This window comes from Hipposideros armiger, unplaced genomic scaffold (assembly GCF_001890085.2).
Source record: "Hipposideros armiger isolate ML-2016 unplaced genomic scaffold, ASM189008v1 scaffold_215, whole genome shotgun sequence".
Taxonomy (NCBI): domain Eukaryota; kingdom Metazoa; phylum Chordata; class Mammalia; order Chiroptera; family Hipposideridae; genus Hipposideros; species Hipposideros armiger.
This window is the reverse complement of record NW_017731565.1, coordinates 31,914-46,179: the sequence shown is the minus strand read 5'-3', so window position 1 is coordinate 46,179 and position 14,266 is coordinate 31,914. Positions and strand designations below refer to the sequence as shown.

At 34.0% G+C, this 14,266-nt stretch overlaps 1 long non-coding RNA gene across 1 annotated transcript in view; it reads left to right on the top strand.

The window, feature by feature from the left end:
* The window catches only part of LOC109389000 (uncharacterized), a 191,777-nt gene extending 177,864 nt beyond the window's left edge, over positions 1-13,913 (top strand). Inside the window, exon 3 of the long non-coding RNA XR_002125307.1 lies at positions 13,774-13,913. This is a non-coding gene — a long non-coding RNA (uncharacterized LOC109389000). The remainder of the gene's footprint in view (positions 1-13,773) is intronic.
* Positions 13,914-14,266: the final 353 nt, after the last annotated feature.

Below are 14,266 nucleotides of genomic sequence, written 5' to 3'. Positions count from 1 at the left end.
AAAAAAAAAAAAAAAAAAATCTGATAAAAGTGAGACCAATCAGTGTGGTTATGGGTTTTTCTCCAGCTACATTCAGCTGCATGATGTAGACCTCATTTGATCTAAAGAAATAGATCTCTGTGGTATTATAAAAAGATGTACTTACTTGTTAAATAAAAAGTGAGTAACAGGACATTATACGCAAAATATTCTCATTTGAATAATTTTTTAAAAGGAGATACATACTTGTATGCTTATTACTATTGATATATATACAAAACTTAGATCTGTTTCCCCAAGTTTTAGCTGAGAATGGTTTTCGTATGATCACACTAGACAATAAATATGCATCCAATCATCCTGAGTAAACTCTGCCTGTTATTTCTATTATAAAGCAGGTGGCAAATATAAGATAGATCTCAGCTATAAAATTGAGGTAACATTCAAGTAATGACCATTTTAAAGGCAGGAATGCATTTCAGAGTACTTATTTCATCTTTTTAAAATTTGGCTTAGATTGTGTGGTTTTAAAAAAAATAAACATGGAACTTATTATGAACTAATAGGGTATATATAAAGCTTTATATGAATTGTATGTATTTCTGAGCATTTGTTTATTTAAAATGCTTAAAAATTTTAGTGTATAAGAACTATATGAAACCATGAAACAAATGCTTATGAAATATCAGAAGAGTTAGATGAATTATCAGCCAGATTGAGCATCTAGTGAACACAGCTGATAAGAGAACATAAAAAAGTTGCAAATAAAAAAAGGGAAATATCAAAGGATGGATCAAACATATATAAAATACATGAATAATTAATAATCAATAATCAGTAGCAAAGGAGGATGTGGGATACATCTGTAAGCAATGCAAGGCGTGATGTTGGAATCAATAGTTAAAGATATTGAGAGAATACACCACATGCCATCTGATAAGGCATCTTCACTTGACCCACTATCTGAATTCTCTGTAATTCTGCTTCTAGGAAATATACACAAATCCAGAAACAACTCAATAGTGAGACTTTTTACGTATGGGTACTAACTTACTACCTGTATTTAGTGAGAGTAAATATATAGTGTTCTCATAGAGTTTAGCCATTCAACACTGACTGAGAACAAGATTGTGTTTCATTCATAATGAAGCACATGAATGAATAAAAGGATACAATTTATCATTATAAGTACAGTAAGACCTTGGATTGCAAGTAATGTGGTTTGCAAATGTTCAGCAAGACGAGCAAACATTTCGAATACATTTTAATGTGGTAAACGAGCGATGTCTTGCAATACGAGAAGTTTGTTTCCAGAATGAATTTATGCTTGCAAACCAAGGTATTACTGTTTAAGGTAATATATTGTGTTTGCAGGGCAGAGTTAGTGCAGGTCTATAATTGCAGTTCTAAAAGGCAAAAGGCTATGAAATCCGAAAGTTTCTTTTTCCTTTGATACATTTTGGTGGCAAAACCTAACTGACCTAAAAACATTAAGGTCCCACTTAATTTCATTGTGAATTTAAAAGCTATTTATGACCACATATCAGATAAGGGGTTAATATCCAAAAAGTATAAAGAACTCATAAAGCTCAATAGCCAAAAAACAATCTGATTAAAATATAAGCAGAGGACTTGAATAGACATTTTTCCAAACAGGACATGTGCAGGTGGCCCACCAGTACAGGAAAAGGTTCTCAGCATCACCAATTACCAGGGAAATGCAAGTCAAAGCTACAAGACACCACCTCACACCTGTAAGAAAGGCTATTGTCAAAAAGACAAGCGATAAGTGCTGGTGGGGATATGGAGAAAAGGGAACCCTGTGCACTGTCAGTAGCAATGTAAATTGGTACAGTCACTATGGAAAACAGTATGGAGGGTCCTCAGAAAATTAAAAATAGAACTACCATGTGGTCCCGTGTCTGCATATATATCCCACTTCTGGGAACATATCAGAAGGAAATGGAATCACTGCCTTGAAGCGATACCTGCACCCCCATGCTCACTGCAACATTATTCACTATAGCATTGACATGAAAACAACCTAAGTGTCCATCGATGGATGATTGGATAAAGAAAAATTTACATATACATATATAATATATGTGTACATTTACATATGTATATGCATGAATATTATCCAGTCATAAAAAGGTAATCCTGCCATATGTGACAACATGGATGGACCCAGAGGGTATTACACTAAGCAGAACAAGTCAGACAGAGAAAGACAAATACTGTGTGATCTCATTTACTTATGGAATCTAAAACAATAAAGCCAAACTCACAGAAACAGAACAGAATGGTAGTTGCCAGAGGCTGGGAAGTGGGGGGGAAGGGGAGATTTTGGCCAAAGGATATAAATTTCCAGTTACAAGATGAATCAGTTCTCGGGATTTAATATTCAGCATGGTGCCTATTGTTAACAATACTATATTATATACTTAAAAGTTACTAAAAGAGTAGATCTTAAATGTTCTCACCCCACCAGGAAAAAAATTGTAATTAGGTGAGATGACAAATGTGTTAATCTTATTGTGGTAATAGTTTTGCAGTATCAGCATGTATCAAATCACATACACCTTAAATTTATCAATGTTATATGTCAATTATATCTCAGTAAAGCTGAGGGAAAGACATCCTCTGAGGAAAAAAATAAAAGCTACTTATTATGAATATTCAAAGTTATTTTATGTTCTATGTTTAAATCAAAGTGTGAGTAGTTATTATAGAAGAATTAGTGTATTTGATCATGAGCTGCTGCCTCGACACCATTGGCTGGTTTAGATAAAATGCAGTAAATGCATCGATTATCTTTCTAAATTTGAAAATCTCCAAATTCCTAAATACATTTGTCCCCAAGTGTTTCTAAGGCAGGTGTATAAAATTTATAGAACAAGACATGCAAGAAATTATTGATGATGTATATCTGTGGAGAGAAGAGATAGGGTTTTTGCTTCACATGTTTCACTGTCTATGCTCTTTGAATTTTACCTTGATCATGAATTACTTTAATAAATAAAAAAAGACTTTAAAAATAAATTAGCGTGGTATATCTCTGTGATAGGAGAAAAAAATCAGTTGGCTTTTTGCTCTGTCTCATGATTTTTAACCACCAATCCAGAGAAAGAAGAGACTACTATGAATCCAAGTGGTTTGTTAGGATGGACTTTATGGAAAATTTGGGTCTTAAAATATGAGGCGGGTTTGGAGATTGAGAAAGGCAACAGAAGAGCAAACCAGAAGGAAGGGTGATGTTGGATGAAAATACATACTGTATATACTTTAGTTGTCTGGGCTTCTTGCTAATTGTACAAATCTGTTTATATTATCTAGTTATACTTTAGTTCCTATGTATAGGACTTGAAAATATTCTGCAATGGACAATTATGTTTACTAGAACTTTTCTTTCTTTATTCCACATTACTTAACTAATCAATTGATTTTATGTAGCTTGCATATCATAATTGTGAAGACATGAAATAAGGACACAGTACTGTATTTTTGCTTCACCTAGATAACTACTTTAATAACCTTAAATTATAAGACTCTTCATTTCTTCTCGGTGAAATGTATGGCAGGAAACAATTTTGTGATCTTGCTACATACCTAATTCTTGTTATACATTTTTATTTTTCTGTTATTCTTTTATTTTTAAAAGTTGCCTGTAGATATCACTTGACTATTACAATTAGTTACAGATTCTTTTTGCCTGTTGGTTACTTTTGTACACTCTTGTATTCCCCAAATTTTCTTTTTAATTACTTATTTTTCTTAGAAAACTTAAAACTAAACTTTTAATAATAAAACAAATATTCTGTGAATTATCTTTATTTTTTTTTAAGATTTAATTGGGGAATTGGGGGAGGGGGAACAGTGTTGGGGAATTAGGGAAGGGGACGAGCCAAGTTGTTGTTCTTCAGTCTTCGTTGTGGAGGGCGCCAGTCACCATCTGGCTGCCCGTCAGCAGCTCATGGCCTCTAAGCTCAAGGTGCCGTGTTCAATCATAGTTGCGGGTGGATGTAGCCACCATCCCATGTGGGAGTCGAACCCTTATTGTTAAGAGCGCACACCCTATCCACTGAGTCATTCAGGCGGTAGCTCAGCTCAAGGTGCCACGTTCAGTCTTAATTATAGATGGGCGTAGCCTACCATCAAACAGGCAATCTTGTTGTTACACCAGCTGAACCATCCTGCCACCTGTTGGCAGCTCAGTGACAGCTCAGCTTGGGCAGAGTGTCACTGGCCCATGGGGGAATTGAACCTGCGGCCCCGTTGCTCAGAGCCCATACTCTTAAGCCAACTCTCAACCAACTGAGCTACTTGGCCGCCCCTGTGAATTATTAAGTTAATAGAAATAGTGTCACCAAGTGCCACTGTTCTATTTTTATAATAAAAAATTTATTTGAAGCAAATTAAATTTTACTTAAGTATCTTCAGTTGTTTCCGGATGGTATTTATTCAACATGTTTATATTTAAAATAAAATTTTTCCAAATCCTAATATGATTTTTAACTCTTATTATTACTTCTGTCTTTTCAATGATATTGGTATAATATATTGTACTTTCTGCAGTTGATTTTTCCATGAATACATACTTTTTAAATTAAATTCTAAAACCGATTATGTTGACATAGTAGTCCATATAGCTGAATTTGTTACACATGTTTATTATATATATTCTTGTGTTGTTTGAGAGTTTTAGTTTCATATGTTACTTAGTAATAAAAATATGAAATAAAAACTATATGTTGAAGGAAGGCATTAGTTTTTCATTGCTTTTCAGTTCCAACTAATATTCTAATATAGACTTTATTTAAGAAGGTTAATAAATACTATTTGATCATGGCATCTTATAATATCATTTTCATTTCAAAAAGATAAGTAAAGCCATAAAACTACTTATTTCTAGCTGCAAGCATTAGCCAATTTCTTCATTCTAAATGAGACCTATAGATTGATTTTCATACAAATAAGTTGCTACTGGTAAATTATCTTCACATATATGTACCCTTTCTACTTCTAGTCTTAAGAGTATACCATTTATGAAAGACTGCTGAATTTCTTTTTTCTTATACTTCAAATATATCACATTATTTTACACAGACTATTCAAGAGATAGCTGGCTTTATAAAACGATTGGAAATCCACATTTGGCCAAATACCTGGATCAAATTATATTTCATACTTTATATTTAACTTTTTAATAATATTAAATGTATATTATGATCTTAAAAGGCCAAACCAACGAAAAAGAATTTATAATATTGTTGTTGTGATTTACCACATATTAGGAGGGGATCTTGGGAGGGTAAGTATTGGGAGGTCTTGAATTTAGTTGATGGTCATATCCTTGAATCTAGTAATTATATTGTTATGTCATATTTGTAAATCAAAGTTCCTTTATTTTACTTACATTGTTCAATGAGAATAAACACAAATTACAAAAAAAAATTTCGATAACTAAATAACAGTTGGTAAGAATTTTATCCTGTTACAGATTATTTTCCATAAATAGTACAGAAAGGATTGGTTTCTTGCTACATATATACTGTTTTTTTATTCTTATAAATTTTCGGTTGTATATGTATGTAAAACTTAAAATCTATGTTTTATTATTTATACTCTAATAATTCTGTTTTCAGATAGTTTAAAATATATTTATATGTATATAGATATCGATGTAGATATAGGTATAAAGATAGAGATATAGATGCAGATAGAGACACAGATATAGATATAGAGTATGCAGTTTTAAATTCAGTGTAGATTTTCCCAATATTCTCAAGTAAATTTCTCCCTTTACCCGCTAGCTGTGATCTACCAACGGAAAGGGTCACTCAGCAGATCTTAATACCTGAATCAAGCCAATTTATGTATTTTAGTGAGTAATATCTTCAGCTCAAGCCTGCTGGAACAGCAGCCTGGGGCCCAAATGAATGAACATAGACTTTCATGGACTTTTTTGTCTCTTTTCTTGTTTCCTTTTTCTCTATAATTCATCTGTTACATGTTAAAACTTAAAGTTTCTCGTTTCTTCATTCTTTCAGTCTTCTATTTGAATCTTCAGTTTTAAAGTTTCTCTAGTTTCCAAAAGCTATTGTTTACATTGATCCTTTTATAGTGGTTTTCATTGGTTTATAAACATCCCCTAACTTAATTTGGAATAAACAGAATTCAGAATTTGAGTTCAGAGAGAAAAAAAATGCCAGATTTGCTCTTTATGACTATTTTCAGCATTGAATTGAAAATTTTACTTTTTGTTATATCTTTGAAATGAGAACATATGACAGTCTAATCCAGGCTTATTCTATTATTTGATGCTTTTTCTGTTTCTTTACTTATCTATACTAATTATATGTGTTCCATGTTTATATTTTTGTGTGTGTGCGCAGAATTTTAAATTTGAAACATCTGAAGAATTCTGTCACTATTTAGGTAGATCTTATAAAATCAATGTGGTTATTCAGTCACAAACAGCAGTGTTTTCCTGGTATGATTCATCTAGCCATTTATTTTAAATACTTTAGAAATTGAAGGTTCTCTGGTAAAATGAGTCTGTTCTTTTTTATAGAAAAAAATTTGATGACAGCTTTATTGAGATATAATTCATATGCTATAATGTTCACAATTTTAATTGTACAACTTAATGCTTTTTAGTATATTCACATTGTTGTACATCAGTCACCACTTATTCTAAACATTTTCATCACCCCAAAAGGAAATCCTATACCCTTTATCAGTCACTCTACATTTCCCTCTACTCTCAGCCTCTGACACCACTAATCTTTCTGTCTCCATGGCTTTGCCTACTCTGGAAATTTCATATGCATGTAATCATACAATAGGTAGCTTTTTGTGTCTGGCTTCTTTTACTTAGCATTATGTTTTCAAGGTTCATCCATGTTGTAGCATGTGTCAGAATTTCATTCATTTTTATGGCCAAATAATATTCCATTGTATGGCTATCCTGCATTTTGTGTGTCTATTCATCAATTCATAAGAATCCATTCTTTTAATATTGGTTATCAATCTTCAGCAACAAAAAAGCCTGAAATTATTGTTTGGTACAGAGTAGTCTTTGACTTATGTTTTAGACATTAAAAACTTGTATTTCAAAAATTTTTTGTATATTTGTATAATAGGTATAAGGATTTAAACTTACTTTTAGCAACTTTCAAAAGCTCATATATCCAAAACACATCTGGCTCTCAAAAGTTTTCTATGAGGGATTGTGTATAATAATCTGGAAATTAAGAGGAAGGAGAATTCAGTCATCTGTAGAGGAGAATATTCAGTTTATCCTTTTTTCTAGGTAAGCATTCACTAGGCCCTGCCTACCTTCTCCTTATATCTCTAAACACAGGGCATCCTTAGTAAAAATAATATTAAACATTTGTCCTCTCTCATAAAATTGGTCATTATGCCCAGGGGATTCTACGTTATTCATTTCTCTCATTTATTCTCTTTTCGGTTCTCACAACCAGGAACTGTGTTCATTTTTGTTCTCGATTACAATGTGGCAGCTTCTTTACATGTATGAACAGCTTACTTTACATTTATTAAGGAAGTTATCAAACTGTATTTTAACTATCTGTAAATTTGCCTCTTTTCCAGCCACTGGCCTGTAAGCACCTTGAAAGCAAGAACTGTCATTTATCCCTTGGCTTTTTTCCTACAGTGGCTGCCAAAGAGTGTGTACTTACCTGTTTGCTAAAGGAAGAATGAATGGATGGATGGATGGATGAATGAATGAATGAATGAATGAATAGAATGAATAAATATTAACACTTATTTTTTTCTATTCTTTGGAATAGTGTTTCTCAAAAAATTTTTAATAGGTAAACCTTAAAATTTTCAGAAAGGATTTTATTGTTTTTGAGTTGCAAAAATGTTGGGAAACTATTGTTAAAAATTGGATCACAAAACAAAGTCTATGAAATAAGATTGTATGTCAAGGATAATTGGACCTCTATAGTAAACATTCAGAGAAATAACTTGTCTCTAAATATCAATTACAAAAACGTAAGTATTTAGAAAACTGTTTGTGATCATGAGAATTGACAAGAAGACATGGCTATTTGAGACAGAAGCAGGCATCCATAGGGAAGAAAAGGTAGAATAAAAAAACACCAAGGTAAATGTAAAGACAATGAGATGAATAAGGTTAAAGATGACTGAAGAAAATTAAAGTTAGAGACATAAATTAACATTCTCAACTCTTGTTGGTAAAAACAGAATTGACCCCCAGGAAATCATCTTAGTGAAGTAGAAGGAAAAAAAATTAGAAATTCTCTCAGATTTCAGGGAAAAAGTTAAAGAATTAAAATGATGCAAGAGAAGATGAAAGATATGGGAATAAACAATGCTCCAATATAAGGTTTAGACATATTCCTAAGGAATAAATGAAAAAAATGTCAAGATAGAAACACTAGTAAGAGACAATATTTAAAGTTTTTTTCTTACTAAAGGTACACTTTGGCTTCCAGATGGCAGACTATCTTGTTTTAGAGTAACCATATCAAAGAGAAAAACTAGAACTATATATATGTATTGAAACTGTCTTGAAAGAATGAGTGAGTTACAAAGGGGGAAAAAATTGGATCATAAAGTTTATTTTAAATATAATCTAACATTTATTCTGTGTAATAAAGACATGTAAGCTTTTTTTTCACTTTTAGTAAATAACCTGTTGTTTAAATCAGGGTGGAGGGAGTAGTGATTTGACAACAGTAAACATAAAATTTTAACAATATTTTAAATACTATTTGACTTGAGGCCAAATGAGTAAATATATATTGAAAACTAAGTTACAACATCAAATGTAGGTTCAAAACTGCTTTTATGATCTTATCTTTTGGAGTTCTTTATATTGTATGCTGTCAAAATCAGCTGGTTTTAATTTCTAAAAGAACATTTTGCTTAAGAAAATTTTTAATGTGATCGTCATATGCTTTTTAATACTGACTTTTAAAATATTTGAGACCCCTAGGGGCTCCTTTTGATTAGATAAATGCAACTTACAGATTTGATGAGGATTTCGTTAAGGCAAATTTACAGTCTTCATAGTATTTTTTTATTATATGTCACCAAAAGTTTCTTTGTGCTTGCTGTCTTTGAACAGCAATCTATGTGACAATAAATTCCAAAATGTAGGACTGATACTTAAGAAGTTTAAACTTCTGTAATAATCACAAACACCATGGTGCCAGAGAGGTAATTTAAGCGATCAGCTGCCTGAGTGGCTGAGATAAAGCATGCTTCTCAGGCCCCTGAGATAAGTTCTTCATTCATATGCCTTGGGTGCTCTCAAATCATTCCATTTTAAGGGGAAGAAATATCTAAATAACTATGCTGTTATTAAATTTTTTAATTCCATGTTTAAACCGATGTCATTGTTGCCTTTAACATTGTGAACTCCTTGGAAAACTTTGACGTTCTAGATCAAGAATCATCAATCTTTGTAGAAACCCAAATAGGAGATATTTTAGGCTTCCCTGGCCAGCAGGAAATATTCATCTCTGCTGTTGAGGTGTGAGAGTAGTCATAGTGAACAAATGAGCATTGCTGTGTTCCAGCTTTATGTGTGGACACTGAAATTTGAATTTCAGATAATTTTCAGTTGCCATAATTTTGTAATGCTTTTTGAACCATTTAGAAATGTAAATACCATTCGTAACTGAGGTGCCATACAAAAATAGGTGGTAGATCAGATTTGTTCTGCTGGCTGAGGATTGCCAACCCCTGCTATAGATGGTTAAATCCACTGGTTGGGGAAATCCGCTTTAATACTACATTCCTAAACTCCGCTACCAATTCTATGACATCATCCCAAAATTCTTAACTGATTTGCGCTTATGCCTGCTGACAAAAGATGTTCCATTTGTTACCAGCAGCTTCTTTGTGACCCCAGTCATGTTGCTGCTTTGTCCCACTTTGCACATAACTCACAGAAGTAAATAAAAAGACAGTTTCGCCCTGCCTGCTATGAAACTAATTGTCCTTTGTTAGGTGATGTAGCGTGGTATCATGGAAATAAAACTGGGAAATGGAAACCAGGCTGTACCTGGTTCTACCACGACTCAAAATAGCCAAGTTTCTCAAACCTCCAAGGCTCCATTTTCTCTCCTGCTCATCTGGAAGAAGTATTAAGAGGAATATTGTAATAATAGATACGAAATCACTGGTAAAGTAAAAAGTGTAGCATAAACATTGCCATTGTGGTGATGGTTGCACTTTATTATTTACTCTCACATGTGACTTCTGGCAGGCCTCCCTATATGTGCCGATATATCCCTCAGGTATGGATTAGGTTTGGATTAAGTATGGATTAAAGTTTGCACATAAACTTTCTCTAGGCATTTCTTTTTTTAAAGGTTTTATTGGGGAACTGGGGGAGGGAATAGCATTGAGAATCGGGGAAGGGAGACAGACAAGTTGCTGTCATTTTGTTCTTCAGTCTAGTTGTGGAGGACGTTGCTTCACTGGCCCAAGTTGGCACCATCATTGCGCTCTTCCCGGGTGAGGCAGTTGCTCACCAGCCATTGGACGGCTGCTCACGGAGGCTCACAGCAGCCCACTGCAGCCCACTGCAGATCCACTACAGCCTACACCATCACCGGTGACTCACCACAGCCCAGCTCCAGGTCGAGCTGTTGTTCACCATCTTAGCTGTAGAGGGCGCAGTGTCACTGGTCCATGTAGGCTCCGAGCTAGTGGCCCTGCTACTCAGAGCTCGCGCTCCCAAGCCAACTCTTAACCAATGAGCCACTCAGCTGACCCATACTTTAAAACTACACTTATCTCCCTTCTCTGTATAGATGTACAAAGTCCATTATTAATAATACAATGACATTTTCAAATTCTAGTCCATGTATTTTTCATCAGTCTTCTATGAAGGTAGAGACTTTGCCTGTTTTGTCCCTGCTCTATTCCCAGTACCCAAAACAATGTCTGGAATATTTGGGTTTCATAAATAGTTCTGAGTGAATCAGTGACATAAATAATCCCATATGTTCACTTGCTTTTCATTATCAAGCAGAATATAGAAAGCTCATTATAAATAAAATGTTTTTAAATACATAAGATTGCAAAGGAAATGTACTTTATGCAGGTGTACTAAAATACAGTTCTATCCACAAATCCTTTAGGGTTTGTGGACCCTGGTTTTTAAAATATGGAAGAATTTTTAACTAGTATCAGAAAACACAGAATCCATAACTATAAGTTGTAAGACTACTTTAATAGGATAAAAAAACAAATGCAAGCCTTATATGATCTTTTTAAGAAATCCTTCCTTTGCACTTTGAAATTATATATAAAAAACAGTGGACTTTTTAAAGCCTATTTGGTTAAATTTCTTTTACTTACAACAAGAAAAAACAGATTTTGGCAAGCTTATTCAAAAAAGACATTTGTCTGGGAAGATGCTGAAGTATCTCGTGGGATTGACAGGTGGGAAGGATAGGAACAAGGGTAGCTCTGGGGAGTTCAGCTTTCTCCAGAGTAGAGCCACTGATGAGGGCTCCCAGTCATGTGTCCAAATTTCAAAATACTAAAAGAGAAGCCGGGTTGATCCACCTTGGATCACAGACGCATGCTGGTATTGGTCTGCCAAAGTCAGAGGTAGAATCACGTAGTATAACTGTCGTCACTGAGGGCCACTGTTTGGTATTAGGGTAAGCTGGAAAGCCACCTCAGGAGAGGTGTAATCTTAATAATCTGACACCAGAAAAGAGTACATTTATTTTATATTTGTTAATGTCTCAAGATGAAACATTTCACTCGAAGCTGTAGGACATCTTTGTCCATTCACATTTAGATAGACTACATTTACAATTAATGAATTTTAATATGTTCCAGATCACCCACTGCTATATTAATAATAAATGGCTTAACATGAAATCATCCAGCCAGTATAACACAGTGGCAACATAGCATAGGGGCTCAATGTGGACCCTTGAGCCAGTCTTACGTGGCTTCAGATACATGCCCTACAAACTATTCCTTTAATTGAGAAAAATTATATTATTATAGCATAGTATTTACATATAATGTAAACAAAAAAGAAAACAAAAACAATCCTACAGAAGCTTTCACTTTTCCATTTAACTGTTTATTGAGTATTTATTATCTGTTAGGCACTGGGCATACAGCAGCAAAACAAAAAAACCTCTGGTCTTATGAGCATGCATTATATAGGGGAGACAGGCAATAAAGAAATAAATTAATATGCGGTATATTCCACAGTCCCTTATCTGCAATTCCAAAATCAAAAAGCTCTGAAACTGATAGTTTTTGCCACTCGTAGAGTGATAAAACCTGACCTAATCTTAACTCCTTTAGTAGTAAAACTATGAGGCTATTTATTTCTTCTTAATTATCACTTAGAATGCATGTTTTGCTGTAGAGATATTGACATATTTTATTTCAGAGTGCCATCCTAGATTGCTCATATTGGGGGGCAGGGGTTGGATGCTTGTTATACAATTATAGTATATTTACCATATTACCTTTAAAAACTCAAATAATACTTAATTCCAAAACACATCTGGCTCCCATAGGGATTGTGTTGAGCTGCATAATATATAGAAATTGTAAATCCTATGAATAGAAATGAAGCAGATAGGGGTATGAGGGCCAGTAGGTAAAAGGGCGAGTGTGTGTGTTTGGGAGGGGTGGGGGCGGAGGAGGAGTTATTTAGCTGGAATAGTGAGAGAAGACCTCTCTGGGAGGTGACAATTGGAGCATATTCTGAAACCCGCAATGGAGCTCTCAAGGGAAAAGAAAGTGTTGCAGTCGGTGGGAACAGACATGTGGCTATCTGGGGGAAAGGTCCCAGTCTGACAGAAGACAAAGGTTAGGGTCCTGAACCAAAAGTGTGCTTAGCATATTGAGGAAGAACAGGAAGGCCGCAGGGCTGTAGAATACCTGTCAAGGAAAGTGTGACTGGATAGGCTGTCGGAGGTAACCAGGGGCCCAATCGTCTAAGGCCAGATAAGACCATTGGATATTACCTTAAATGTTATGGGGTATCTTTGAAGGGTTTTGACCAAAGCTGTGTCTAAAATCCAATTTTCTTTTTTTAAAAATATCACTCTGTTGCTCTGTGGATAATAAAAATATCACTCTTTTGCACTGTAGATAATAGATTTTTGCAGTAGTGGGGACTGGAAAAAATAAATGATCATGACTGGATGAAATTCAGAAATTTAATAATTGGTCATTTTTAATAAATACTACAATATATCTTAATCATAGTTTAATTAAATAATCTCTCTTAGATATCCACTGAGCAAGTCTATGCTTTCAATTAGTCATCTAAAAAATAAACTATCGTGTTTCTTGTTCTAGATTTTTCTCTAAACATTGCAGCTGAGAAATTAGCTTGGGCATGATAATGCTCTTCCCAATCTCCTACCATCTTCCAAAGATTCTTCTCTTCTACCTGCTAGGAGACAGCTGGAGGAAAGAGCCCTGAACTTGCAGCAATAAGAACTGGTTTCTTGTGCTGGCTCTGCCACTAATTGGTTGTAACATCAGTTGAGTTAACCTCTCTGGAGCTCAGCTTCCTATAGTGTAAAATAATGGGGATTGAATTATCTGGTTGATGTAGCTCTTTCTTACCTGTACTCATAAATTTAGCAAGTCCTGTATGTAAGACTAAAATTCTATGATTCTTAATGAAACGTTGTAAAAAGTCTCAAAATATCCTTAAATATGAGTCTAAGAAAGTATAGAATAACTGCTATCTGTTCAAAATTGGTGAATTTGCCCTTATTTCCTTTTTAACAGGACCAAGGAAATAAATACCACAGCCAAGAGCACAGAATATTTCCTTCATCAACCCATAGAATCCTGAGACTTCTCTAATTCCATCAAATAGAAAGGAATGACCACATTGGCAGATGGCCACAGAGGATGTCAACAATTTTTTGCAGGCAAGCAATGAAATATTTGTGCTATGAGTTTTCTATTTCTAAGTACATAGAAACAAGTAGAATTATGTTTTAATGAAAAAACTACGTGTTCTTTAATATAGTAATTTATATAAACTATTTCTCCCTTTTTTTTTCTGGGCATTGTTGCAAGTCAAAAATTACATTAAGCTAAGCTGCTTTTGCCCTTACCTGGAGTATTATATGGTACAGAGACACATTACATCCCTAAATGCAGAATAAAATTTTAAATAACAGAAATTAAGTACCATGTTTGAAAACAGGGCTCTTTGTATCTATCTTGGACACACATATCATCTAGCTACAAATACTAAATAGTTTGGGAAGTT